Here is a 25,526-nt window from a genome sequence, read left to right as displayed (position 1 = left end):
CGAAACAGGAGTGTAGTGGGAAAGGCTGTGAAGAACGTACTAGTGGGGTGGGAGGAGGCAAGGGAATAATTACCTGCAAAGGAGATTCTGGAACTACGTTGGGACATGGGGTCCGTGTGGAATAATTTGTGCTGCGAGCAGTAGTTGAATACCGAGGCCATGTGGATACCGACCTCAACTAGGGAGAGAAAGTGGGTTAGGGATTAGCTGAGTTCCAGAGGGTGGCTGTAGGGTAGTAGGGTGTGAGGGGGCATGAGAGGACTGGTGCATACCTGTCAAGGTAAGGCAGAGGTGGAAGAAGCAGTTCTCGTTAAGTGTGGGTCAAAATCGGGCGGAAGAATAAGGTGGAAGGAATTCAGCAAGGACATGTGGCGAGGACGGGCGAGTGAAGCATCACGTATAACCAACCAGGAGTGCTGTGATTGTTCTGAGCTTTTTTGAACAAGGGGATTTGGGCCTATATTTACGTCCAAGCTAGGCCACCAATAACTAGTATCAAGAAAGAGAAATGGACGTATTATTAACTCGAATTTCTTTAGAAAAAACCCTTCTTTTAAACAAATAAGCAGGGTTTGGTGTTTTTTATTTCACCTTTTTACTTACACTGTTGGTTTTTAACATACAAAAAGGCATTGAATTCATGCCGTAAGAAAAAGACAGACATGTACATTCAAAAATACATCAAAGAATAAATACAAGATACTTGACGTTTGATGGTTACGTGACAAAGAACATTAATAACAGTAAATGACCAAAAAAGACCAGTCCTCAAGTTGAGAAAAGAAATGTAACAGTGCAGACTTATTTACAATTTACATTATTGCCACCTGCTACACACAGCGAGTTGATAATGAGAGTACAACAGTTCGTTAGTTCCAGTGCTGTTCCTTTCTTTGTGGCAAGATTATGCAGTATGGCACATGTTTCCGTTATTTTACAGCAGATGATGGGGTGGTACTGACGTGCACCTCCACTTTTGTGGAGGCAGCAGAACCTGCTTTTTAAGAGTCTGAATGTGCGCTCCACAACACTGCGCGTAGATCTATGTGCCACATTGTATCTTCTGTCACTTGGGGTAGATGGGTTGAGATATGGAGTCAGGATAAATGCCCGCACTGCATATGAGCTATCACCTGAGTGAGAAAGGACGTGCCATTAATAACAGTCACCAACACATTCATCCAAGGTATACATCAGGGTGTGTCACATTGATTTGCCTAGCAGGGTTCTTTCTCCAAATTTTCCCCCAGCCAAACGTGTGTAGATCCCACTATTCCTGAATATGTAGGAGTCATGGGTGCTCCCTGGAAATTTGGCTACAATGTCAGTGATGATGTGGTCCGCATCACATATTACCTGCACATTGATAGAATGTGTAGATTTGCGGTTCCGATATGTGTACTCTGTAGCTGCAGGTGGGCAGATTGGTATGTGTGTCCCATCAATGCACCCTATTACATGTGGGAACTGTGCCTTTTGATAAAAGTCCATCTTGGTTTTCTGCAGTTCCACCTGTGTGCTGGGGAAGCATATGTAGTGATGCATTCTTTGCATCATGGCATCCAGGAAAGTGTTGAAAAAATGGGACAGGCAACTCTGTGACACACCACCTGCCACAAATATCACCCCCTGGTAACTACCTGATGCAAGTAGGTGCAGGCTACAGAGCACTTTAACATGTGTTGGTATAGCTTGCGCCCTTGGTGTCTGATGCTCCAGGAGTGGGTGCAGGTCCCGTATCAGGTCTAAGATGGTTTCGGGGTCTAGTCGGCACCTCTCATGGATTTCAGCCTCAGTCAGTTGGAACAATGTAACGCACCGTCTGTACATGTGTTCCTCCTGTCTCCAGATCTTCAGTCCTGCTGCTTGCATACGTAGATGCCTTGCAATAACATTGAGGGCCGCCATTGTGTTCAGACTGTTGCATTTTGGGGCTTTTTAAATGCAGTGCACCTGATTACCACCTGCTTTGAGTCAGTGGTAATTAGCTACTCCTAAATACCGAAAAATAGAAAAATCGGTATTAGTGAATTTTGGTACATCGATTTGTGAGTTTTTAAGGATTTCTTATTTAGCAATTCGGTATTTGGGGTTTCAGTGTCTGCTAATCACAAATTGAGGAATCTCTAACTGATTTCCCTTATTTCTAGCGATTCCTTATTTGCGATGGTGTTTGGTGTTACCTACATTGTACATGGCTAAATACCGGTCGGTAAATCAGAAATTCTGTGAATTTCTGCGTTACAGCTTGGTATTTAGCCAACTACTTCTGGCCCTTAGTTCACATGGGACCTCCTCCACCATATCACTCCTCATTACCACATTGATTGTGGAAGCGACAGTTAGTCTCTAAGACAACATTTATATTGGTAGATGTCACCTTATGTATGCCCTCCTCCCTAGGCCTATACCACTTTTCACACGTCTGTGTTGTACATCAGGGTGCATGAACACATGTTTCCAGTGGGGCAAGGTACCCTTAGGGTGATGGTGGCAATGTGTGCCCTCTAAATAAGGTGAGTATACATAATGGTCACTCTGCTGTCACTGGATCATATTTTGTACAGATTGTGACAGATAGGTTGTAACTGTGATGATGGCAGTGCATCCTATCTCAGCCACGAAAAACTGGTAATTCTATGTGATGCCTGTGACTGTGTCCCGGCTGTGACAGGCACTGAAAACAGAGCTCATTGTGCCTAATTTGTCATCTGCACAATGGCAGGTGGTTCTTCCACACTCCTCATAGTAGAGTTTGTAATGAATGTTTACTGCCAAACAGACATGCTGTACATTGTTGACAAATGCACTACTGTTGAGTCACATGACTGTTGGCTGCATCCTGGCATGAGTGTGTATTGGCTGTGTGACCACCATCAATACGTGTTTCCATTCCACACTTAGGAACCCTGACAGAGAGAGTAGACGAAGTGCTCCAGTCTTTCAGCCATTTCCAGACCTGATGAAAATGGAAGAAATAGACGTCATCAGGAAGTTTCATCTCAATTGGCAGTCAATACAGGATCTGTGTGGCCAGTTGGAGTCTCACTTCTATCCTCGTTGGACCTATCCCAGACTCTGACCCCAACAGTGTAAATGATGGCCATACTGCACTTCCTGGCCACTTGTTCTTTTCAGTACACAGTGGCTATATCAGGTGGAATGTTGCAACCAATATTTAGTTGGTGCTATGTGAAGTGCTATTAGCACTGCTGGCACATGTATAGCTACATTCAGTTCCCCAGACCTGATGATTTGGCCACTGTGAAGGGAGACTTTTATGTCCTATGTCGCATCCTACATTTTGTTGGAGCAATTGATGGGACACATATTGGCCTTGTACCTCACATAAGCCCATGATCAGGTGTATAAGAACCAGATGTGCAAGTGGCATGACTATTACATTTATACATCTCACACACCTGTGCCAAATTCCCAGAACCTGCCCATGACTCCTACATAATATATAATAGTGCCATACCCCAGATGATGGAATTGAGAAACAAGAGTAAACCCGGTAACCCAGTCAAGACTTGGGTAGAATATGTAGCCGAAAATACAATGTCTCAACCAGTAATCAATTTAGAGGACAGATACGAGGAAGTTTGTAGGTAGAAAGTCAATTCTTATTTGTAAGTAGTAAGTAGTTGTATCAGCACTACAACCCAATTTATGCAAAAGTAACCAAAAGAATGAGTGTGCACTGAACATGCCCGTGACAGCGAACAGCGCAGTGACACAATGGGGTGAAAAACTGAGTGAGCGGCTCATGGGAATATACAACAGAATAAATAGTCAACAATACAATGGAGAATATAATCAAGTTAAGTATTCTCGTTTAGGCTTCTTGAGTTGACCACAGTGATGCCAGAGGTTACGCTGGTTGGTCGACTGCGTTTCGACCTGTTTGATTCCAGGTCATCATTAGGACCAGGTTACTTGATTCAATATAGTTCTGTATAAAGTTAAAGGAAAACAAGAATAAAAAGAATTTAAAGGAGAAAATTTAGTTAGCAGGGTGATGACGGTGGAAGAAAAAACTACCTGTTGTGGTAGTTAGGAATCAATCCAGCCAAAGTATGAAGAATTAGGGAAACCAACCGGCTAGCAATGGCGGTGTGGAAGATCAAAAGGATCTCTAAGGAAGAAAAGAACATTGTTGAAAATTCGACAATTCATACGAAACAGGAGTGTAGTGGGAAAGGCTGTGAAGAACGTACTAGTGGGGTGGGAGGAGGCAAGGGAATAATTACCTGCAAAGGAGATGCTGGAACTACGTTGGGACATGGGGTCCGTGTGGAATAATTTGTGCTGCGAGCAGTAGTTGAATACCGAGGCCATGTGGATACCGACCTCAACTAGGGAGAGAAAGTGGGTTAGGGATTAGCTGAGTTCCAGAGGGTGGCTGTAGGGTAGTAGGGTGTGAGGGGGCATGAGAGGACTGGTGCATACCTGTCAAGGTAAGGCAGAGGTGGAAGAAGCAGTTCTCGTTAAGTGTGGGTCAAAATCGGGCGGAAGAATAAGGTGGAAGGAATTCAGCAAGGACATGTGGCGAGGACGGGCGAGTGAAGCATCACGTATAACCAACCAGGAGTGCTGTGATTGTTCTGAGCTTTTTTGAACAAGGGGATTTGGGCCTATATTTACGTCCAAGCTAGGCCACCAATAACTAGTATCAAGAAAGAGAAATGGACGTATTATTAACTCGAATTTCTTTAGAAAAAACCCTTCTTTTAAACAAATAAGCAGGGTTTGGTGTTTTTTATTTCACCTTTTTACTTACACTGTTGGTTTTTAACATACAAAAAGGCATTGAATTCATGCTGTAAGAAAAAGACAGACATGTACATTCAAAAATACATCAAAGAATAAATACAAGATACTTGACGTTTGATGGTTACGTGACAAAGAACATTAATAACAGTAAATGACCAAAAAAGACCAGTCCTCAAGTTGAGAAAAGAAATGTAACAGTGCAGACTTATTTACAATTTACATTATTGCCACCTGCTACACACAGCGAGTTGATAATGAGAGTACAACATGGTTGCTGCCTTGTTTGCCAACTCTATCAATCAGTGCGATGCTAATTATTTCGTCTAGCTGTGATGGAAAGAAATTCGAGGTAATAATACGTCCAATTCTCTTTTTTGATCCTAGTGATTGTACTGAGGGAGTCGGACTGCCAGGAGTAAGCACTTGGATAGGGTCATGTGGCATTGCTGGTGCGGGAGCAAGGCTGACCCTGAAGGTGCCCTGGGGGATGAGAGAGTGCAAAGGTACCAACAGTAAGATGGTGGGAGAGAGCGAATCGAAAAGGGCACCCAAATGAGTGTAATACATGATTTGTGCGCTGCCACTTTAGATATGAATTGTAAATATATACATATATACATGATAATTGGTAGATTATGATTATTTCTAATGGTATATATGATATAGAGACATGATATCCCTAGAAGATGGGATAAGGGGTGAATGCCCAGTGTACAGTTTTATAATAATGCAAAATCAATGTGTGGGGTGAGAAGGGAGGGGGATGGGGAGGTGTTTTTTTCCCCCAACCACCCTTTCCGCTCCGCTTCTCACCTCCCAACCCACCTCTCGCCTCCCTTCTCACACATTCATTGGTTTTTCATTTTTGTAAAACTGTACACTGGTTGTTCATCCCTTCTCCCATCTTCTAGGGAGATCATTTTTCTATATCATATATGCCAATGGAAATAGTCATGATCTACCAATTCTCATGTATATATGTATATATTTACAATTCATGACGCAACTGCCAGTGCACGGATCATGTATTACATGTATCATGTGTTACACTCATTCGGGTGCCCTTTGAGTGTAATACATGATTCATGCACTGTCAGTTGTGACATGAATTGTATACATATACACATATACATGACAATTGGTAGATTATCATTGTTTCCATTGGCATATACAATGTGTGGGGTGATAAGGGATGGGGAAGGGGAGGTGGGTTGGGGGATGCGAAGGAAATGGAAAGGGTTGTGGGGGGAAAAAAGGAGGGGAAGGCGGAGAAGAACAGTTGACTTGATCATACCTTGATTAAGGGAGGAAAGTAAGCACTCTATTGCATGAATCTCCTGCCTTTGTTTTTATGATTGAATGTCTTTTCACAAAATACATTGTTTTTAATTGTACTGAACTGTGCTGTTTGGGGGGCTTGATTCTTACCGGATCCTACGCGCACTCTTTGGCAGCTCTCCGGTCCACCGCAATCGGTTAGTCGATTGATTGAGTGGAGAGAGACTGCCCGCTAGTTTTGTTTAAACGCGTGGTGCCCCATTGTAGCGGTTAGCGCTCTAGTGGTCAGCCCTCACGAGGTATAAAACAACCGGTTTAGCGGCCACGCAGCAGAGAAGTAAGCACTCTATTGTATGAATCTCCTGCCTTTCTTTTTATGATTGAACATCTTTTTAAAAACTGAATTAATCAAAAGGGAATGGACACTGGTGTCTACTAAACCTTCGATTAGTCTTTGAGAACCCTCATAGACAGCCTGATTTAGTCGATGCGGTGTATCTTTTATCCGCCCCGTCAGGCGTCATGGCATATTCATAGGGTAGTCAAATAACGTGTGGTATGCCTGCCTCACCCGAGGCTACCTCTGGTCCAGGTAGAAGTGTCTAGAAATAATAGGAAAGGGAAAAATATAAAAACAGTGTGTCACCAAAAAAGAATTTTTTATGAAAAGGTTGGCACTGTTGTTAAAAAATTTGATATATATGTAATCGGGCAACTAGATTACCATATATCTATATATATATATGGATGCGTCAACATGTTTCAGCTCTATGAGCCCAGCCGGGTCTGTAGAGCTTTCGTCAGGACAAAAAGACAAAAATACATACACAGAAGGTACTTACACAACTTGTGTAGGTTCCTATAGCTATTATGGAATTTCTTATACAGTCACCTATAATGTGGGAACACAAACCAATACACTATATTATGGTATATTAAATGCGGTGAGTAGGCATAATACTTTTCTTAAAGCACACAGACTAGAATTACTAGTAAAAGGTATGCACCTAATTGTAGATACATTAATAGTGAGAAGGAAGGAGGGCGGGGGAAAACAGGTTTCAAGTCTCTAAACACAGAGAGGAGACTACTTGTGCAATTTGTGCTTATTGGTGGGGTAGGAGTGGAATGCTAAGAGTGCAGGGTCCCTGTAGTGACAGACTTCTGTAGTTAGACTACAAATCACTGCGTTGGTGTTATTAATGTCGAGCATCTGTTCTACAAAAGCGGGATGTTATTATGCATTTACGCTCTTGATACTGGGGGATGCCTGTTAATATTGTACTTGCACGCATGTGGCAAAACGTCAAATACATCAGGCTATTCCTAATTACATCGAAAGCAAGATGTCCCAAAGCGGGGAATATCTCCTGGCTGTGATTACACGCTTTACAGCGGGATGTGGTTCACTCTGGTTATTAAGGTCTCTCAGAGATGGTTGCACGCACGGATAAAAAAGCGGCAAACATTCTGCGATTAGAGCATAGTCTTTAAAGTATGGAGCACGCGGGGAATTTATCTTTGCTGCAAATACGCGCTACGCTTGTTACGCGCATGTATTCAGGCGCCCAGCAGTGTATTGTAAATCACAATGAGAGCAAGGTCTCTTAAAGAAAGTTGCGATTCTTGTTTAAAAAACGGTGTCAATGTCACAGTCACAGGTTCGTGCTCAAAAACTGTTGTCAATTACTACGCTGCTCTATGGGTGCCAATTCCAATAAAGTGCATATTTACACACGCAGCAAAATTTTCAGAAAAAATACCGTAATAGGCGTTCTTAGAGGCTTCTACAGGAGTGAAGAGTCGCTAGGAGTGGTCTTTGCTAGAAAAATTTACCAACTCAGTTAGAATATAATAGGTAGGACTTCTTACCCGAGTAAAGTCGTCTTCAAACATAATTCTTACCCACGAGGACCAGCTTTCAGTCCCTGTGCTGATTCTGCCCCTGGTTACAGGCGGGGCTCTGCCTACCAGTCTTTAGGCAGGAGTCTAGACACTAAAAAAGGACTAACATACAAACAAGTTAGTCCCTCCAAGATGGTTCCCTTTACCAGTTCAAAAAACGAAATGCTTTATTTATATTTTTTAAACATAAAGGCTCAAGGACCTGGTGTTTACTTGAAAGGGGTGCAATATTAACCAACTCAAAAAAAAAAAAACATCTTTTTAAAAATACATTTTTTTTAATTGTACTGAACTGAACTGTTTTGGGGGCTTGAGTCTTACCTGATCATACGCGCTTTCATTGGCAGCTCTACGGTCCACTGCAATTGGTTGGTCAATTAATTGAGTGGAGAGAGACTTCCCGTTAGTTTTGTTTAAATGCACGGGGCGCCATTGTAGTGGTTAGCACTACAGTGGTCAGCCATCATGAGGTATAAAACAACCATGTTAGCGGCCGCCCAGCGGATGCACGCAGCAGGCTCACCGAAGGCGCACCAAAGGCGTACCTAAGGCAAGCCTGTCTGCGCCTGCCCCTGCCTGGACACTGCCAGCTTTCGGGAGATGCTGCCCATTTACCCACAGGGACTTCCTGCCCCCAGGCTGGTATACCTTAGTGAGAGGTTGGTGCAACTTGGGTAGGTCTCATCCTGTGCTGGGGGAAGAACCAACCCTCAAGGAGCAGATATCATACCTACAGGGAAGTACCCAGATTGTGGCTGATAATGGGGTGATTGCAGGTGATGGAGCGAGCTTCACAAATGATTTTATTCTGGCTCGTGATATAAAACTCTCATAACTTGAATTAACATATTAATGAGTTATTGCATGGTTTGTTGTATTAACCCAATTTAGAGTAAAATTCCACATCATTACATGGAACTAATGTGCTTTATGTTGCATTTGCAAGTTTATTTAATAATTCATAACTAATGTTGTTTTGTCTGTCCTATTGTCTTTGTCAACACTAATTTATTTATTTAATGGCATGTGCTTAAATGATATGTGCTTTTGTTTATGTTGTGTTTTTCTTTGGTTATGTTGTGTTTGGTGTTGTGTCTGTCTATCTTTTTACTCTTTCAGATATATGAAGAATCCAGCTGGACACTATGAAGAATGGTAGATTTTAAATGTGCTGCTTTTCTGTGTACTTCTGCTAGGTGACTTATACTAATGGGTTAACATTAGCTATGAAGGTTGGAAACAGAATGACTTTCATTACCTGAATTAATTATTGTTTTGTGTTTGTTTAAATAATAGTTTTCTGAAAAAGTGACGCGAGCTAAAAGTGGCGCAGTGACGCAAGCAAAAGTGGCGCAGAAAATTGATGCTTTCTGAAAAGAGGCCTGCTGATGAAAAGCCACATGAGAAAAACTTATTTTGAAAAGGATGAGAATCCTATGAACTTTTATTGTGAAAAGATTTGAAAAAAAACTACAAAAGGCGACTCTGTGGAGAGGTTTGCTAAGAGAAGCTCAGAACGGACAGGCTCAAGGCCAGGAATGTGAGTCGCAGCATTTTTGTGCACTACATGAACAATCTTTGCTACAAAATGTAGCAGACTAAGGAAGTGCTGCCAGGACTCTGTGCATGAACAATGGCTTTGTGTAAAAGCCTGGACTTGAGGTGGAAGATGTCACAATTTACTGTGGGGTGAGGTGGTTCAGCCAATGGGGAGCCAGAATTCAGCTGATGGTATGTGAAATTAGTTAGTTTAGCCATAGTTTTAGGGTATAAGAATAGGCTCTAGGAGCAGATTTTTGGCTTACGCTTCTTGATTCCAGAGGGTCGTGTTCTGCTGACCGATGATTACACGTAAGGAAAGGTGACTTTTAAAAGACTTTGTTTTCAGGCGATGAGGGTAGAGACAGAGAGTTAGTTAGGGTTTGGAAATGCTCTTTTTCACTCATTTCTGCTAATGAATAATATTTTCTAGAATTAAGCTCTCTTTATAAATGCTGAATAAAACTTTCTTATGACTTTTTAAAATGCTTGCCTAATAAAGTTCCAAACCTAAGTTTTCTTGAATATGTTTGAATAAACTTTTAAAATGACAAGCTGGTCTTGTTTATTGTGGATAGTTTAAACAACATATCAGATCCATTCGCCTCATGATTCAGCTGCTCTGTTATTTTATGGGCCTGGTATTGATTGGTAAGTTTGGTGGTAGATAGTGACATCATTTATGCAGAATTTTAGTAGGAGCGCTGGATCAGTTTTTGGTAGCATTCGTACGGTTATATGTTGTTTTTGACATACATGCTACATACATGATACATATATGTTGGTATATACATAGGATCAATGTTTAACATATGTTGAGTTTTTGATTTTGTCAGATTGTTATATGTAGTTGTAAGGGTTTTTCCAGCAGTGTGAAAAATTCCTGGTTTGCCATGGCAAGAGTAGTGTGACTAGAAGAGTTACACAGTGCATTTGTTCTGCTTCAAAGGGTGATATCGCCGCATATCACGTGTTGTGGACGTACAACACAAGTTTAGGGTTCTAGGTGTGTTGAGTAAATTGCATGTATGAGGATTGTCAATGAAATCGTAGCATTGAGTATTGGGACCTTGTGAGCCTGTTTTAAAACTCTCTGTGAAAAGAGTAATAGGATTTATCCAAGCTTGTGTGAAGGGTAAGTGTTGTTTTTCTTCTAAGGTTAGAGTCCTAAAGGTTAGAGTCCTAAGGAAGAAAAATAAGCGTTGTTTTCTCTTCCTAAGGTTAGAGTCCTAAGGAAGAGATAGGCGTTGTTTTCTTACTGGCGAAAGAGGTTTATTTCTGAGGTTAAAGTCCTGAGGAAGAAACAAGTATGCATGAATAGGGATTTCCTTTGTATGAATGTATGTGCAAATGTGGTGAAAGTATTCAGAAGAAGTAGTGTCGTCTATTTCAAGTGATTGAGTGAAAATCTGTGTGTTTGAGAAGTTACTATCCTTTTTAGGGAAGCAGGCAAATGGTTTGTTTTGTGTAGTTACTAAAATGTCCCAAATGTAATTTTAAAGCACTTTGGAGCCTTCGGGTAAAGGCTGTGCTATTTAAAAGTATTTTAAAGAATTCTGAGCTATTTTATAAGCATTTTAAGGGTCCCGATCGAAAATTGTAAGGGAGGGGCTGTTTGATGAGTGAGCACAAGGAGGGAGAGCTTCGAGCTGCAGAGGCTATGTACGTCATAGCCGCCGCGCTCTGATTGGTTAAGGCGCCTGAGGCATCTCAGCAAAGCAGTGCTGTGATTTGCTGAGAGTGTTCCATTGAGTTAGAAGTGGTCGTGCAATATTTGGCCGATGCGCGTTCCCACTATCTGTCAAATTATTTACTAACATTAAAATGTCCTCTCTTTAATGCAGCCGCGCAAATAATAAATAATGCGTGTGTCACAGGGGCTGAACGCGGGGAACTGAAAACAGCAGTGGCTGTGTGCGCCAGAGTAGAAAATTCTGAAGGGAGGGGCCGTTTACAGAGTGAGGAGCGTAAGGGGAGAGCTGCCAGCTGCAGCGGCTGTCTACGTCACAGCCTCCGCGCTCTCATTGGTCAGGGTGCCGCAGCGTCATAGCAGGGCTGCGCCCTGATTGGTTAAAGTGCCGTAGTGTCACAGCGGAGCTGCGCTGTGATTGGTTGTGGCGTTCTTGGTGTCACAGCAAAGTCGCACTGTGATTGGCTGAAGCGCTGTTGTATTGTTTACACAATTGCGAATATCCCCGGGTGGTTTCCTTCCTGGTTGCGCGATTAATTAATGACAAAAGCGTGTTACAGCTGATGCGGGTGAGAGTTTGAGCGCAGCGTAAAAATTATATTTCCCAAAGCAAAGCGCGAGGGGAGAGAGACTGCAGCAACAGCGGTACGCCTTATAGAGGGAGCTGCGCTGTGATTGGCTGAAACATCGCCAACAGTATTTTGATTGGCTAGGATACTCTGAGTGGTCGCGCTGCGATTGGCTGAAGCACGTTGCCACTGCAGAGTAGTTGTTTACATTTGCGAGTGATTTAAAGTTAATTACTCTTCTCGCTATAGCTGTGATATTGATGTCACAGCAGATAAATATTGTGGCAGCTGTCGGCAAGCGTTGTGTCATAGACTATTATTAAAATAATTGAAGTGTCTCATGAAGGCTGCGTGTAAATTGTTGACAGCAGCCTTCCAAGAACGAGGTGCATCGGAGAAATTGTGCTGTATTTGAGGTGGTCATGCGCTATGTTTGAGCTGATGGCACTTGTTATGGGGCGATGAGCTCCTCACATCAAGTGTTGTGAGTTTGTTTGCTAAAGGAGGGACTATTTTGGAGCACAAAAGCGTTTTAGTATTGATTTCTTTAGCGCTTATACCAAAAACTTTATTTGGCTCAAATAACATAGTATTTAAAGTTATTAACAAGTTGATAGGATTCTAGTTTTACTTTTGGAAATGGGTCTTATTATGATATAGTGGATAACAGATACCACAGTAGTCACCCTGATAAGGAGAATAGTAACAGAAATAACAAGTACAGGGAGAGCAGTAATATCAGCTGTCATAATATTAGGTAATAGTACAAAATAAGTCATAGCTACCAGAGCTGCAAAATACAGTCATGGCAGCAGTAGCATTTAACTAGAATAGGAAACATAGCAATAGCGATAGTTGTGATTTCAGCCACCTCCACAGTAACATCTAAAGTTATAATAAGGGCTGTGATTTATGATTACTAAACCAAATTAAGTTCAAAGAAGACTAATTTAAAGTTGATTGACAAAAGAAATTCGGAGAATTTGTGTAGAGTAATTAAATTAAATAAATAAATATTATTGAGCCTTCTCCACAGCTGATATTTTGTGTGTGTGCAAATAAGCATTTTTAAACACCCAGTCAATTGTAGGTGTTTCTACTCCTGCCAGTCTAAATATTTTTATCACTGCTTTGCGCAAAAGCACATTTTTCTGCCCCAATTAAAAAGTGTATGCAGGTAAATTACAAGATATATTAATTTAAGTAGGAAGTTCTGTTTATTTGTTGTGGACAATTTTAATTAGGTAAGTATTTTAAATCATGGATAATTATTATCCAAAGAAGAAGAAAACGTTTTTCTGCTATCAGAAAATGAAAAAATGTATTTAAAAAGGTTAAAAAGGTTGTTGCTACATGTGAGAGCAAATTAATGAATAAACAGGTGAATAATGAAGTAACTAGTAAGCATAATAAAAATACAGATGCTAAATATGCAGTTTTGAAGGACACATATTCTGAAAGAATACCACCTCCTCCAAAAGAAATAATTTTTAATGAAGATTCGATTCCCAAATCGGCAAATGTCAATAATAAACCTGTCAGAGAAGAATGAATTGATCATTGTAAAAATGATGTTGTAAATACAGATCAGGACAGAAATTCAAGCAGACCCCCGAACAGATTAATGTGACGCCAAGAGTCCCAAATCAGATTAATAGAGTCCCAGCCCAGACCCCTTCTCAAGGTGTCACAACAGAAAGGTATGATGAGATGCCTAGTACTTCTGGAATTAATATTCCTGATCATGTAAATTCTACAAATGATTTAATTGAGCAGTTAACCAGAAACATGGAAGCAGTGACAGTTCCTGTGGTAATTGGACCTGATCTCCCTGTGCTTAGAAAAGATGAAACTAGTCCCACAGCTTTAACAGACCCATTGAATTGTGAAATTCAAAGGTTTGCTGAAAAACTTAATTTTAATGTACCTGAAAATGAGCTAATAATGATTCCAACTCAGCAAGAGAGAGTGATGACTCTAGTTTCACCTAGTGAAAACTTTGACGTTGACCTGATTGACCTGACACAGCCCGATGAGTACAAATTACTGGTTGTCCCAAAATTAAAAAGTGATTTAGAAGAATTAATAAATGATACAATCAGTACAGATAGATTAAAAACATATCAGGATGATGAGGACATTGAAGGCTTCAACAATACAGGTAGGATTGCCCCTGCCCATATAAAAGATTTAATTTGGGCTTTGAGAAAATGGGGTAATCTGAATAAATGGAAAACAAAACGGAAGAAGAAAAAGGAGAAGGAAAAAGCGTATTTAGCTGTTGTAAGAGAGTGTAAAAATCCACAGATGCAGAAGAGATAAATCAGCAGCAACAGCTACTGAATCCACACCTACAAATTCAGCGACAGGAGGTGATTCAGTAGAATGAGATACCTCTGCCGCCATTTCCAAAATATGTTAATGAGCAGAAATACAATACAGATACAGGATTCAGTGGAGACCAGGAAAACAGACCAAATCTAGTTAAAGTTACAAACAAGCAGGGAAACTCATTTCCTAATGTTCCACAGCACAAGATGAAGCCAGAAACAATTCCTGTTATTGAAACATTCATTAAGCAGGGTGCCCTAAAAGAGATTGAGAACAGTCTTTGTAACTCACCAGACATGGGTATTAGAAAGCCAGATGAAACGTACAGAATAGTACAGGACCTGGGAAAGGTTAACGAGATAGTTATCACGTGTTGTCCTATTGTGCCCAAACAAGCAGAGATCCTTTGTCAGATACCACATGATGCTGAGTGGTATTGGGTCCCAATGCACCCAGAGAGGCAAACCATTTTTGCTTTCAGGTTCCAAGAGAGAATTCCCAGTCAGGTAACTATTGAGAGAATTAAAATGATTCAGGCAATGGAATCCCCAAAGACACAAAAAGAGGTAAGAATGTTCCTAGGCATGGTTGGTTACTGTTGCCAATGGATTAGTGATTTCTCAGTAATTATGAGGCCATTGCAAAGACTGACAAAAGCAGATATAAGAGACCGAATTGTCCTGACAGAAATTGAGCTCGAAGCCATCGAGCAATTTAAAAAGAGTTTGATTGAAGCTCCTGTTCTGGGCATGCCAGACTTCAACAAAGGAATTGAGCTTCTTGACAAAATAGCAGTGATAAAATGTGCTGCAAATGGAGAGAAAAATAATTATCTCTCAAAAGGCAATGAGCACGCAGATACCATTGTTAAGTTTTGTGCTCAGGAGTGGGTTGCAATCAATGGGGAAAAATTCAATGAACATGTTTCAAGCATCCTCATACTAATGTTTGTAATTCAGACATAGCAAGAATTAAAACAATTACAAGATGAGGCACATGATGAGGAGAAAAACACATGGCTCAAAGAAGGTTTCAGACAGCAAGAGGAAGAAGAAATTTGGGTTTACAAAGATGACAGACCTGTTATGCCCAATTGCATGAATGCTGACATGGCACGGATGTACCATGGTCCAATTGAGAGTTTGGGAACCATAGGCCGGGAGGGTGATTCATTTACAAGTATTCAAATAGATCTTTTTGAAATGCCCCAACATAACAAACTGAGATATGTCCTAGTCATCATTTGTTTATTTTCAAAATGGGTAGAAGCTTTTCCAACAAGAAAAAATGTCACGAATACAGTGGGAACAAATGTGTTTGAAAAAGAAAAGGAGCAGGCTCATGATCTATTGCCAAGAGACTGGGTCACAACGAAGGTTCATCGGAGGAGAAACTGTTTAGTACCCAGGAGGCAAAAAGCAAAACAGGTGATATCAGTCACAACAAATTTTGTAAAGTGCAGGGGTCTGAAAAGGTGGGTGCATGCAAGTCATATCCTTTGTGTACCTGCACCTGATAACCCTGATGAAGATAGTGAAGACACTGCAACTGATTCAGACTCTGAAGAAGAAAGTTCTGAAGAACATCCAGATCTTGAAGATCGACAAGGTGGTCGACATCTGGATGATGATGTCAATGCGAATGAAACATTGAAAGAAAAAGATCTAGAGATTGTGATTCTAGATTCCGAAAATGATGAAAATCTGCCAGAAAAAGAATCTCAAGCAGAGAAAGAAGATTCTGAAGCAGAAGATTCTGAAGCAGATACCACATGATTCGGAAGCAGAAAATTCTGAGCAAGACGAAAATCTAATCCAAGAGAGTATTGAAAAGCAGAAGAGTAGCTCTGAATGCGGGAACAAGAATCCTGAAACTGGGAAGCTGAAGGTGATCCCTGAAGAAGAGGAAGAATTACCAAGTACCAGCTGTAAGGGTGTTGTTCTTAACGGAGTGAAGCTGCAGAGTAAAGAAGTTCCTAAGTACCGATTTAAAGTCTCAGAAAATTATACAGATGGGAGTGATGAAGAGTCTGAAATAAGAAAATTCAGAGGAAGGGCTTGGAAAGCTAAATATATTGAAATCAAGCCTAAGAAGAAACTCTTGAGAAAAGGTGATGTCTGGCCTAAAGAAGATTTGAAGTTCAAATTCATGAATAAATTGAAAGAACAAGTCAATGAAGTGTTAAATCAGAAGAGTGATTCAGACAAAAAAGAGCAAGCTGAAGAAAAAATTGAAATGATTACCAAGAAAAGCAAAAGACCATTGAGAGCAAATGAAAAATACAAGTCTCCAGAATGGGACTACATAAATATTGCTCCAGTAGTTGAGGAGCGCAGTAGCAGTCAGGCGGACTTGGAAGAAAATGGTGACAATGACTAGCTTTAGTTTTCTTTAAGTTAAGGTTTATTTTTGGCATAAGGCTGAAGAAATTGTGTTAGGGTGACACAAGGTCGAATAAATTGTGTTAGCTGGAAACACTTTTATGTAAGACGCAAGGTCGAAGAAAACATGTTTTAGAATTTGAAAAAAAAAGAGGGGGTATATACTATATACTATGTACTAATTTTTCAAACATTTTTCAAAAATGTAAGTTTTTGTTTTTATTTTGTATTATAATGCTCAGATTGATATTTGTTTTGTTGGTGCAATTCAAATGTAGATACCTATAGGTTCATTGGGGGTTGGGGATTCAAAGGTGGAAAGGATCGGATTGGGGATTCAAAGGTGGAAAGGATCGGGTTGGGGATTCAAAGGTGGAAAGGATCCAACTTGGCTGAATAAAGAAAGGGAAAAGGAAATAGAATTAGAAGGATGTAGGACTCAATATGAGAGTTGCAGAAATATAGATGAAATCAGAGTTTAAATACTAATCCAGAGTAAGCCTGAAACATGTTCAATAGATAACATTTTTAAGTAAAATTTTGGGATTTTGTTTGGTGATTTTGAAATCACCAGATGAGGGAGTTGATGGAGCGAGCTTCAGAAATGATTTTATTCTGGCTCGTGATATAAAACTCTCATAACTTGAATTAAGATATTAATGAGTTATTGCATGGTTTGTTGTATTAAACCAATTTAGAGTAAAATTCCACATCATTACATGGGACTAATGTACTTTATGTTGCATTTGCAAGTTTATTTAATAATTCATAACTAATGTTGTTTTGTCTGTCCTATTGTCTTTGTCAACACTAATGCGGCTATTTAATTAATGGCATGTGCTTAAATTATATGTGCTTTTGTTTATGTTGTGTTTTTCTTTGGTTATGTTGTGTTTTGTGTTGTGTCTGTCTATCTTTTTACTCTTTCAGGTATATGAAGAATCCAGCTGGACACTATGAAGAATGGTAGATTTTAAATGTGCTGCTTTTCTGTGTGCTTCTGCTAGGTGACTTATACTAATGGGTTAACATTAGTTATGAAGGTTGGGACCAGAATGACTTTCATTACCTGAATTAATTATTGTTTTGTGTTTGTTTAAATAATAGTTTTATGAAAAAGTGACGCGAGCTAAAAGTGGCGCAGTGACGCAAGGAAAAGTGGCACAGAAAATTGATGCTTTCTGAAAAGAGGCCTGCTGATGAAAAGCCACAATAGAAAAACTTATTTTGAAAAGGATGAGAAGCTTATGAACTTTTATTGTGAAAAGGTTTGAAAAAAAACTGCAAAAGGCGACTCTGTGGAGAGGTTTGCTAATGTGCCACGAGAAGCTCAGAACGGACAGGCTCAAGGCCAGGAATGTGAGTTGCTGCATTTTTGTGCACTACATGAACAATCTTTGCTACAAAATGTAGCAGCCTAAGGAAGTGCTGCCAGGACTCTGTGCATGAACAATGGCTTTGTGTAAAAGCCTGGACTTGAAGTGGAAGATGTCACAATTTACTGTGGCGTGAGGTGGTTCAGCTAATGGGGAGCCAGAATTCAGCTGATGGTATGTGAAATTAGTTAGTTTAGCCATAGTTTTAGGGTATAAGAATAGGCTCTAGGAGCAGATTTTTGGCTTACGCTTCTTGAATCCAGAGGGTCGTGTTCTGCTGACCGATGATTACACGTAAGGAAAGGTGACTTTTAAAAGACTTTGTTTTCAGGCGATGAGGGTAGAGACAGAGAGTTAGTTAGGGTTTGGAAATGCTCTTTTTCACTTATTTCTGCTAATGAATAATATTTTCTTGAATTAAGCTCTCTTTATAAATGCTGAATAAAACTTTCTTATGACTTTTTAAAATGCTTGCCTAATAAAGTTCCAAACCTAAGTTTTCTTGAATATGTTTGAATAAACTTTTAAAATGACAAGCTGGTCTTTTTTATTGTAGATAGTTTAAACAACATATCAGATCCATTCGCCTCATGATTCAGCTGCTCTGTTATTTTATGGGCCTGGTATTGATTGGTAAGGTTGGTGGTAGATAGTGACATCATTTATGCAGAATTTTAGTAGGAGCGCTGGATCACAGGCGAACCTCTTGTAACCTAAAATCTCACTCCATCTCCAATCTTTCATGTAAGGAGCAGTATGTTGGGACAGAGAAGCAGACTGAGAGAGGGCAAGTAGTACCCTTCCGGGGGCTGTACCTCAATGCTAGATCTATCCTAAAACATGTGGCAGAAATCTGGGACTTGTTAGATGATGCTAATTTAGACATTTGTCTTTTTACTGAGACCTGGCTGAATAATGTAGCCATGCCAGCACTGGCAATGGCATTCCCGGCAGAATATTCTGCTGTGCGTCTGGACAGATCAGGAAAGAGGGGTGGAGGGGTCGTTATCGCAACATGTCCCCCGGACACTGTATCTTTCCCCAATATAGAGCTGTTGATTTTTAGAGTGTAGTGAGTCCAAGTAATTGATTGGGTGGGATCACTAGTATATCACCCCCCTGGAGTAAATAAGAGAGAGTTCTGTACAGCACTACTAGAAAGGCTGGCCCCATATTCACTACAGACAAATATGTTTCTACTGGTAGGGGACTTTAATCATCATTTGGAGGTTCTCTCCAACTCAGAGTCTGCCTGCTTGGTGGCAGCTATGGAATCTCTTGATCTCATTTCAAGAGTTTCCAGTCCCACACACATTGCTGGCCATGTGTTGGACACTAACTTTACAAACATCCCGGAACTAGTAGTTGAACCTCCCCAGAGGTTAGGCTGGACCGACCACTCGGTGCACTTACGAAATTGTTCCGCCATCTGCAAACTCGCAAAGACCTTCTTAGATATTGGAAAAAGGTGACACTCACCGCCTTTAGCCCCCCCTGTATTGGCAAACTATGATGACTGTGATACTGCTTTAGAAAGGTTTGAGGCCTCGATAACCGATGTCCTCGACTCCATAGCACCATAGAAGAGGGTAAAAATCCAGGATAGGGCTGCCCCTGCCCTGCGGTAATCGCTTTATGCAGGGCTAAAGGAAGGAAATGGAGGAAATCCAAATCCGAGCAAGATGAATCGCTTTATCTTGTGGCTCATAGAACCTACCTAAATAGTTGTAACTCAGCTAGGAGAACATATCTAGGTTCCCGTATTATGGAAGCAAAGAACTCCTCTTGGGAGCTTTTTAGGTCTCGGCGTCAACGCGTGGAAGCGCGTCTCCGCCGAGATCTTTTGTCAGCGACTATCTTTCCCAGGAGACAGTCCTGGCCACGCGCATCCTTCCAGGCGATTTGTAACTGGAACGCGCGCTGTGGCGAGGCGCTGTCTCCTGGGAAGCGCAAGCACCACACACACATGTGCATACACACACACACGTGCGCCCATGCACGCACGCACATACATACATACAGAGACACCACCCCTGACTCATACACACACGCGCGCACACACACAAGTGCACCGAGGCCCCCCCTCCCCCTCCCCCGCTGTCACCGTCGCACACACGCACACCACCCCTGACTCATACACACACGCGCGCACACACACAAGTGCACCGAGGCCCCCCTCCCCCTCCCCCTCCCCCGCCGTCACCGTCGCACACATACACACACACACACACACACGAGCATACACACACACAAGTGCACCAATCGCGCTCCAGCCTTTTGGAACTTACCTTACCTCAGCACGCGGCGCCCAACCTCCTGCTGGCGCGGCCCTGGGGCTCTACACCGCTCACAGGAGCCCCGGGCCGCGAGACGCTACGACTCCGCCTGCCTCCTCTTCCGGTGTGAACGTGGCCCCGGCCCCGTCACAGGCGACCGTGCCTGACTTCCGGGGCGGCCTCGGTACATTATGTAAAGTTTGTATTGTATGTTTTACATGGAAATCATAATTATAGTGTTTAAAAAAACGTAAGGCTCGTAAGTGATTGGCATGATAGATTGTTTATCAGGCACACTGGTTTACAAATTCGTTTCTAAACCAGACCGACAAATTGATGTTTGCTGGCCCTTTACTTCCCCCGAGATGTCTTCATTGCGATTCAGTTGTACGCGTGGGTGACTCGGCAAAGGCTGGTAGCAGCTGTGTTCTTCGTCTTCAGTTTCACTTGAAGTTATTCTTTTGACACTGGGACGATTCGTGGACGGTGTGTCATGCAGACGGCGTGTTTGTGTGTCTCTCTGCAAGTGTCTTCGTGTGTTGACAGGTGTATAAATGCGGCTGATGCGTTCTTACAGATAGAGCGACATTATTCTCTATTAGTTCTAACTCAATACGTTTTCATTCGGTTTGTGTTGTACACGCATGCATATGTAGGCGCTTTCATGAAGAATAAGAAGAATCAGTCAAAAAAATATTTGCCCAAGATCACACAGTTTAGTTAAACAGGAAGCAGCGATCAATGCAGGTTTTCTGGTTTTACTTTGCACAAATTAGGTACCAAAAAGTTGTCTGTCTCTCATTTGTACCTCATATGTTAATGCTTCGTTTACCTTTTTCTGGCTGAGGGTAGAGCGAGCATGGCTGGCAGAAGCCACATGAAAGTGCAGCTTGATATAGGCTCCAGGCTCCAACAGGACCTCGAGCTTGACCCTGTGCCATGCTTCAGACTCAAGCTTCCAGTGGCTCACCCACCTCTACTCAAAATAACGGACATTTACTATTTTTGTATGTGTCCCAGTACTAAACCTTAGTAGTTTTTGCAGGAGTTGGGCAAGCAGACGAATATATAGGGAGACGCGAGCAGAGCCTAGCCAAGGTTCTGGCTAGCTAGGCACTTAAAGCCGTGGTGGTGAGTGCAGAGTGGTGGTGAGTGCAGAGTGGTGGTGAGTGCAGAGTGGTGGTGAGTGCAGAGTGGTGGTGAGTGCAGAGTGGTGAGTGGTGCAGAGTGGTGAGTGCAGAGTGGTGAGTGCAGAGTGGTGAGTGGTGTAGAGTGGTGAGTGGTGCAGAGTGGTGAGTGGTGCAGAGTGGTGAGTGGTGCAGAGTGGTGAGTGGTGCAGAGTGGTGAGTGGTGCAGAGTGGTGAGTGCAGAGTGGTGAGTGCAGAGTGGTGAGTGCATAGTGGTGAGTGCAGAGTGGTGAGTGCAGAGTGGTGAGTGCAGAGTGGTGAGTGGTGGTGAGTGCAGAGTGGTGGTGAGTGCAGAGTGGTGGTGAGTGCAGAGTGGTGGTGAGTGCAGAGTGGTGAGTGCAGAGTGGTGAGGGCAGAGTTTTATTTTTGATTTAAAGAAAAAAAATGTCATGAGCAATGCCAATAGCTCTACCTTTAATGATGCCGAGACCATTGCATTGCAAATGCTTGTTACCATTCTAAAGGACTTCACGAACCCGAGGGCCAACAATCTGCTCCCGCCACCCATCCAGGAGAAGACCTAGGGAGCCACTCACCATTTAGATCAACGTGATCTATCATGCTTTTGGGCCTGAAGAGGGAGACCTTGATAGAGCCCCCCTCAGGAAAACCATTGTCCCTCGACCCTAGAATTCTTTCCGGATATCACCGGTGAGCAAGTAAGCTCTTTATTATCTCAGGTGACAACCGGTTCCCCACTAGACCCGGTGCCACCTGCTGTTATGTCTTAACCTACCCCGGTCCAAACTGATATGCTTACTGAAGTTTGTAACATCTTGCTAGCCTCAGCCTCCTGGAAGAATGCAAGTCTCAAACCCCTGCTCAAAAAGGCACTACTAGACCCTACTGATTTACAGAACTTTAGGCCAATCTCTCTTCTTCCTTGTTGCCGAGACGGGCTTCCATGCTTCATATACCTCTGAGGCTGCACTGTTCGAGGTCATCAACACTTTAAGGATGTCTGTGAACAAGTATATCCCAGTCATGTTAGTGCTGCTTGATCCGTAGGCTGCCTTTGACACCATCTCTCATCGCATCACATTGGACAGGCTTTGAGAGATTGGTGTCAGACGCCTGGCCTTTAAATGCATTCAGGACTATTTGTCTGAAAGAACACAATGTGCCCAGTTGGACTCCTTTGTGTCACAAACCACCCTGATGGATAAGGGTTTCCATCAAGGTTCCATCTTGATCCCAACCTTGTTTAATATATATGTGGCCCCCCAGCCTCAATTATCAGAAACTGTGGGTTTGAGACCATATCTTATGCAGAAGACATGCAGGTGATAGTCCCCATTGAGGATAACCCTGCAGTAACCAAACTAAAGTTCATAAACTGTATGACTAGTATAGCAAGCTGGATGAGGAAGAACTTTCTTCAACTTAACTCCTCCAAAACAGAGATTTTGTGGTTTGGTAAAGCGGAGGAGTTGTGGACCCCAGTTTGGTGGCAATCAGAACTAGGAGAAGCTCCCTCCCCAAGAGGTTGGGCCAAGAACCTAGACATCAGAATTGACAACAAACTATCCATGGAAGAACAGGTGAAGACTGTGTCAGGCACTTGTTTTGGAACCATGCGGATGCTTAGAAAGATAATCCCTTTGATACCGCTAAATGCCAGAAAGGCTCTCATTCAGTCGCTCTTAGTTAGCCGACTGGAATACGGCAATTCTTAGCTGGTTGGAGTGAGGGAGGACCTGTTATCTAAACTACAAGTGGTTCAAAATACGGCAGCTCACCTTGCCCTGAATAAACAAGCGCATACCCCCTCTCTACTTTTTCTGCACCAATTACACTGGCTTCCTATCAGGAAATGAGCTATCTTCAAGCTATTATGTTTGGTTTTTCAGTCTCTCCAGTAGACTGGTCCAGTCTACTTGATGAAGAAAATGAAACGTTATCAACCCGTACGATAGTTGAGATCCAGCAATCGAAATCAGCTCTGCATGCGGAGAATAAGGAAGACCAAAATGGGTGGGCGTGCCTTGTCTCATCTGGCCCCCAGTCACTGGAACTGCCTCTGTGACAAAATTTGCACCTGTTCCAATTTCTTTCAATTCATGACACTGCTTAAGGCCTGGCTATTCTAAGGGTTCTTACTCTCTATAGGTTGTTTCTTCTGAGGCCCGAGAGATCCTCATGGAGATGATTCCCTGCGTCTTACACATGAATAAATAAATCAATAAAAGGATGCATTTCATGATAAACTTTGCGACTCTATTAAGGTACAGTTACCAGGGTAAGTTGCATGTAATTCTCATCACCCCTTCTCCCATCTTCTATGGAAATTATGTTGTTATATTATATATGCCAATGGAAATAATCATGTTCTACCAATTGTCATGTATATATTTAAAATTCATATCACAACTGCCAGTGCACGAATCATGTATTACACTCATTTGGGTGCATGTTTCATTCCTCTCTCTCCCGCCATCTTACTGTTGGTGCTTTTGCACTCTCTCATCCCCCGGGGCACCGTACTTGTCAGCCTTGCTCTCGCACCAGCAATGCCGCGTGACACGAGACCCCATCCAAGTGCTTACTTCTAACAGTTCTACTCTGCTCGGCACAAACACTGCACTCCTGGCTGGATGTATGGGCGCTTCACTAACCCGTTCTCACCGCATGTCCTTGCTGGATTCCTTCTACCGCATGCTCCAGTGGATTTTGTCGCACACTTAACGAGGACCCCGTCTTCTACCCTCGGCCCCACCTTGACAGTTATGCACCAGTCCTCTCACGCCCCTCCACCCCCCGCTAGCCCGTCCTTCACAGATTGTGCAGCCACCATCTGGAACTCAGATAATCTCTAACCCGCTTTCTCTCCCTAGTTGAGGTCTGTATCCACACAACCTCGGTATTGAACTACTGCTCCCAGCACAAATTATTCCACATGGACCCCCAAGTCCTGACATAGTTCCCGCATCTCCTTTTCAGGAAATAATTCCTTTGCCACCTTACACCCCTCTGGAGCGTTATTCACATCCTTTCACACACACTCCATTTTCATATGAATTTCTGAATTTTCAACAATTTTCTTTCCTTTCTTAGAGATCCTTTCTGATCTTCCATACATCCATTACTAGCTGGTTGGATCCCTAATCTTCATACTTCGTCTGGATTGATTCCTAACTACCACAACAGGTAATTTTTCCTTCCACCGTCACCACCCTGCTAATTGAATTTTCTCTTTTAAATACATTTTATCCTAGGCCTCATTCTTGTTTTCCTTTCACTTTATACAGCACTATATTCAATTAAGTATCCTGGTCCTGATGATGATCTGGAATTAAACAGGTAGAAACGCTGTCAACCACCCATAGTAACCTCTGGCGTCACTGTGGTCAACCCAAGAAGCCAGAACGAAAGTACTTAACTTGTATATATTTTCCATTGTATCATTGACTACTTATTCTGTTGTATATTCCCTTGCACCGCTCACGCTGTTTTTCACCCCATTGTGTCACTGTGCCGTTCACTGTTAGGAGCGCGTTAAGTGCACACTCATGCTTTTGGTTACTTTTGCATACATTGTATTGTAGTGCTTACAAATAAGAATTGACTTTCTAACTACAAACTTCTTGTGGTCTCCCTTTCTTCCCTTCTCCGAGTGATTAACACTCTCCTTGCATCTGTTCTCTAAATTGATAACCGGTTGAGACATAGTATTTTCCGCTACACACCCCAGATGATGTCATGACTATAAGCGGAGGTCCTGGCTTGTTGGTGAGTGAGATGTGTCCAATCTTTGTGTGTGTGATGTTCTATGGCATCTTCTTTTGTCTGATTCCTAACTGCACCTTTGTTTGTCTCGAATGTAGGTGACACAGCCTATCCCAAACGGCCATGGTTCTTGGCCTACTGAGGAATCTGACAATGCCAGGGAAAGTCTGCTTCAATGAGTCTATGGTAGAACACGGCAGCTAGTGGAGCAGGCTTTTGGGCTTCTGAAGGCCAGATTCTGATGTCTGGACAAGTCTGGAGGAGCCCTCCTCTACTCACTCTGGAAGGTGTGACAGATCACTGTTGCCTGTTGCATGCTCCACAACCTCGCATTGCGCAGGAACATCCCTCTGATTGAAGAAGATGGAGACCAGTAGACCCCCCTGGTTGTAGACCCTGAAATGAGCAGTGTTGATGATACTGGCAAAGAGGAAGGAGTTGACATGCGTTGATAGCTGATCAACAACTTCTTCTCTTGTGTGTAATAATGCT

The sequence above is a fragment of the Lissotriton vulgaris genome, chromosome 3_1, assembly GCF_964263255.1.
Source record: "Lissotriton vulgaris chromosome 3_1, aLisVul1.2, whole genome shotgun sequence".
In the NCBI taxonomy this organism is placed as follows: domain Eukaryota; kingdom Metazoa; phylum Chordata; class Amphibia; order Caudata; family Salamandridae; genus Lissotriton; species Lissotriton vulgaris.
The sequence above is the reverse complement of the archived record's forward strand: the minus strand, read 5'-3'. Positions refer to the sequence as shown.